A 5,255-nucleotide genomic window follows, 5' to 3' on the forward strand; every position below is an offset into this window, starting at 1 on the left:
AATTAAGAAAAGATGATACCTTGTTTGTTTGGGATTTTAATTATTTCACTATTAGAAATTTATGTCCCCTGTGGTGATATTGCTAATGGTTTGGAGTCACCAGTGTACTTGTATTGGACTGCATTTATAGTTTGTGCATTCCCATTGATGTTACAGATAGGTATGAGTGTTTGACTATTTCTCTCTTCTAGTTTAGTGTAGCCAAGCATTTACAGGTTGAAATATATGTTGAAAGGTTGAATATATGTTGACTTATTATAAAGTACTTTCCTTTGATATCTCCTGTATGTTATAATTTGAGAATTATGTTGGTGTTTCTCAAATGATATATAAGTAACTTATTTCAGGATTTGCTATAAAAGTGAGTATTGGGTCTGATAGGTTTGAGAACCAGTGATTTGGTGATGAAGAGGCTTTAAAGGTTTTTATGACTAGGACATCAAAGCTGCATTTTAAAAGGATTCGTCCACCATGGAAGTGTATGGCAGGGTTTGAAGAGGTAAGAGACGTGCTTTAAGCTGTCTTGAATGATGTAATACATGATGACACAGGAATGGAAAGGAAGGGGGATGGTAAGAAGCATTCTGAAGACAGAATCAATAGGCTTGGAGGATGATTGAAAGATGCAAGCCTGGGTTATTAGAAGAATTTGAGTAGAGCATCAGAAGGGAACTAATTTTGGGAGCCTCACCAATTTTAGAAGAATAAGAATTGGGAGTGGAGTGTGTATAAATAATAATTACCCTATATTTGCAGTACTTTTTGAAAAGTAATGAAAAGTCATTGTCTTCTGTATTATATGTGTAATGATGAGTTATAGATTTGACGTAAACTAGTGCTTTTTCTACTGAACTGCATTACTTTTAGTATGATATTCCATGGAGATATAGGTAAAAATTATGTAAGGTTTCTTAGTTTTTTTGGTCTTTTTTTCCTTTTTTTTTTTTGGTGAATATGCATTTGGTTTATTGGGGGATAGGATTCTGTAGCTAGAGATTATAATGTTCCAGTTTTTCATTCAATCGTTTGATCTATATTTATTGAGCACTCAGTCACTCAGCAAATGTCTCTATGGTGAAACAGACAGAGAGGATATAACAAGAACATAGCAATGTCTTTGCACTTACAGAGCTAACATGCTAGTGGAGGTAAACGGGCACATAAACAAATAGATGAAAAGTGATTCTTTATAAAATAAGAGTAATGCTATAGAGTGAATTGGTGGTGGTAATGCTCCTGCTGCTGTTTTTACTTTGTGGAGTGTGGTCAGAGAAGTTCTCTTTGAGGAAGTAATATTGGAGCTGAGACCTGAATGATGGGAAGCTAGCTTTGTGAAGATCTGAGACAAAAGCATTCCAGGCAGAGGGTGAAGAATGATTATAAAGGCTTTGAAGCAGGAGTGCGCTTCACATATTTTAGGAACAAAGAAAGGTTAGTGTGGCCAGAGCGTAGTGGGTGAGAGGACGTGAGTGATGCAAGGTAAGGATAGACAGGAAAGCAGAGCTTAGGGCAATGAGAAGCCATTCAAGGGTTTTAAGCAGGGAACTGATCTGATTTTCATATTACAAAATAGTACTTGGGCTGCAATGTGGTATTGAGACTAATAATCTAGGTGAGAGATGTTGGTGGCAATGGAAATGGGTATGTAAGTGGATGGATTCAGGATATGTTTTTGAGGTATAACTAGTAGATAGGTGCTGTTATTGTTCCTGTTTTACAGATGAGGAAACAAATTCAGAAATGTACAGGAGGTTTCCCTCAACCACACAGCTAGGAAAGGGAAGTGGTGAAGCTAGAGTTCAGTTTAAGTCTGTCTGATTCTAGACTGTGATTTCCTAAGGATATTGTTAAACACTTTAGAGTATATAAAAAAGAGACACATAGTTTGGTAAATAATTTGGGTATATGTATTGTACATATATGTATGTAATTCACATTCACGGTTGCAAGGGACAAGAACCCATCTCAAATAAAAAAGGTAGATCTGTTGGTTCATGTAAAATCCACTTTGGACAGTGCTAGGGTAAGGCTAAAAGGAAGGAAATCTGGATTCAGAAATGTGGAACTCTGCCAAGACTTTCTAGATATGTATTTTTCTGCTGGTCTGTTTCATTATCTCCTGTAGCTGATAGGCTTTTTGTAGAGGTGGGGACCATGAAAGCTGCCAGCCTGTCTTTCTAGTTTGTGACCTGAGAGGGGAGGAGAGTCTTCCCCCACTGGTTTTAATTAGCCCAGCTCTAATTGACCAACGTTGGGTCAAGTGCCCAAACTTGGATTAGTTGCTGTGTGTGTATGTGTATTTGCACATGTGTGTAAGCATGCTTGGTGCCAGTGTATATGTGTTTATAGTATGTATAATATAGTAATACTTATCCAGAGGACAACCTTTTAGCAATTTTAGCTATTCGCAATTCAGTGGAGAATCTAGAAAGTAAGTTAGTTCAAGAGTTGTGAGCAGCGAAGTATTGCATTAGATGTCTGAAGCCCCACTCTTACACATTTACTTATAAAGAGCTATTAGGCTGTACTCTGATCCACTTTTACAGACAGTTCTAATAAGCTTGGTTATCACTGGGTGGGCCTCCAGCAGATGAGCAGCAGTGTTATTAGTAAAACAAGGTAAGAGGCTTAAGAGCTATGCCGCAGAACAGGCATATTGACAGCAAAAATGACACAACCAGAAGAAAAGAGTAGGAAAAAAAATTTAAGCCTAAATTATTTAAAGTTGTCTATAGCTCCTAGTTTTTAGGTGATAGTCCTACATACTTTAGTATTTCTTGAGGGCATTCAGTTAGTATTTATCACATACCTATAGTGTGTCAGGCCTTATGTTAGTGGAGTATAATAAGATAGAACTGGTCCCTATCCTCAGTGTGACACTAGAATAAAATGGATTCTTTATACAATAGAGTGACGGAAGAGTGAATTGGTAGTGCAAATTTTGATCTCCGACCAGAGGGCACTGACAGGAAGGCAGTGTATTATAGTGGTTAGGGCACAACATATGTTGGAATCAGATGAGGATTTGATTTCCACTGTTATTATTTTACCAGGTGCTGTATTTTGGCATGTTGTCAATCTTGGTAATCCCTGTTTTCCTAACTATAAAATGGAATAATATCCATGTGGGTTGTCAGAATTAAATGAAATATGATAATAACATTTAAGCATTGTCCCTGGCATGATAGCTTTTACTGTTAGGGCTCTGGTTTGGAGAATATTGCTTACTAATTCTAAGACAAATAGAAACTATTTTAATATTTATGCAAAACTGATTTTAAAAACTGAACAAGCAACTAGGTCACAAATTATAAATTATTAACATTAATAAGTACTTATTAAGCTTCAGCATTTTGATATCTGAAAAGTGGTATCCAAATAGTCAAGGTGAGTTCAGACTCTTCATCGCTCTATATAAAGGGTTACTTATTTAATTAGTTTAGAAATTAGGCAAGTGCCACTAGTTATAGTGGTAGAAATAGAATCTTAACCAAATTACAAAGGCCAAGAGAAATTAGTTTTCAGAATAACCTACCACACATAGAATAAATTAGTTCTTGAAAATATTACAGATACCTTGTATGGGTAAGGGCCTGATAATGATGAAGTAGAATCTTAAATGGAGAAACCTAAGGTAATTTTTAGTTCAACTCTCATTTTATAGCTCAGGCAAAGCACATTATTACTTACACAGGTCATTTGACTAATGAAAATCTAAATTATTCTTGTTGCTTTTTACTAAATTTCAGCGAAGTAGAATTAATTGTGCAAGGTGAATACCACTAAAAGAAGAATTTACCACATCCCTTAGCCTACCTGTCTCACCCTCACAGACCTATGAATTCATTCATTCAACAAATACTTACTGAGTGCCTGCTGTGGTTTTTGGCAAGCATTGTCTTTGAAGAGTCGATAGTCTTGCTATAGAGGAGGGTAAAACATCAAGCACATTGATAGTTAAAGTGTTTCACCTTGCAGACCTCTGGGGAGAGATTGCTATGGATTTAGAAGTTGTACTCATCTCAGGCAAACAAATACAGGAGTTGATGGCATGTGGCAAAAAGGTTTTTTCTTCACGGAAGCTAGCAAAAGGAGACAGAAAGGGAACACAGGTGAGAGAGATGGTTTATCACTATCCTTTCCATTCAAGATGTATTTTCAAATAACAAGTATGTATTTAGGATCAACTATGTATGTAGTACTTTGGTAAATGATGGGGAAGAAATACTATAGAGGAATAATGTGGTCTCTGTCCTCAAGGAACTGACTCTTGTTAGGACAAGACTCATTTGAAATAAGGAGGGAATTCTAGCAATCTCCCTTTTCTTTTTTTGCTTAGGCAAAATACTTTTCTGAAGGATTTTTCAATACACAGGAATCTATACCATAATTATTTTCTTTATCTTTTTTTAAAAGCTTCATTATGAAAGTTTTCAAATATTTACACAAGTAGAGAAAATAGTATCATGAATCCCACCCTTCTGCCCAGCCTCCGGATTCAATAGTTATCATTTTGTCATATTTGTTTGGCTGATCCTTTTTTCTTTTTTTTTCCTCTTTTCTTTTCCTTTACTTACTTCCTCCTTCCTTCCCTGTTTCTTTCTCTCCCTCCTTTCTTCCCTTCCTTGTGTTCTAGCATTTTAAAAGAAATTTATGAAATTGTACCTTTTAAATTCTGGACACATCTATATTATAGCACTATAGCATGTATGTACAGTAATATTCCTAACCAGTCCTTGGATGACCATTTTCATTGTTTATAGTTTATTGCTTATAAGTAGTGCTTCCTGGAATATCCTGATATGCTATATCTTTTTAACATCCTTGTGCTTACATCGTTTCTCACACCTGGCTTTTCTTGGAATGGAATCTGGTAATGAGATTGCTGAAGCAAAGAGTGTGAACTTTTTATAAATTGCTGCATAATAAATACCAAATGTAATTCCCATCAACAATGTACCTGTTTATCCATACCTTTATTGACCTGGGTTTTGTCACTATTAATTCTTGCCAATCTCCCAGTATCATAGATTTTAAAGTATTTTATGTGCATTTAAAATTTATTAATGAGGCTGGGCATATTTTTTTTAATTTTTAAAATTATGTTTAGACACAAGGTCTTGCTGTGTTGCCTAGGCTAGCATGCATCTTTATTCTTACTGACCATTTGTATTTCTTCTTTTGTGAGTTCAGGCTAATCTTTCATAAATATTACTTTCAGTATTGTTTTACTTCTTTATTTAAAAACTAAGAGT

The 5,255-nt window shown here is 35.4% G+C and overlaps 1 protein-coding gene and 1 pseudogene across 2 annotated transcripts in view; one reads left to right on the top strand and one right to left on the bottom strand.

The window, feature by feature from the left end:
* The window catches only part of CUL5 (cullin 5), a 159,083-nt gene that overhangs the window by 97,531 nt on the left and 56,297 nt on the right, over positions 1–5,255 (top strand). The window lies entirely within an intron of this gene.
* LOC105822150 overlaps positions 3,968–5,255 on the bottom strand; it is a 1,986-nt pseudogene continuing 698 nt past the window's right edge. Inside the window, exon 2 of the transcript XR_001138091.1 lies at positions 3,968–4,082. The product of XR_001138091.1 is annotated as a glutathione S-transferase A1 pseudogene (transcript). The remainder of the gene's footprint in view (positions 4,083–5,255) is intronic.

Source organism: Propithecus coquereli, unplaced genomic scaffold (assembly GCF_000956105.1).
Source record: "Propithecus coquereli isolate 6110/MARCELLA unplaced genomic scaffold, Pcoq_1.0 Scaffold6, whole genome shotgun sequence".
Lineage (NCBI taxonomy): Eukaryota > Metazoa > Chordata > Mammalia > Primates > Indriidae > Propithecus > Propithecus coquereli.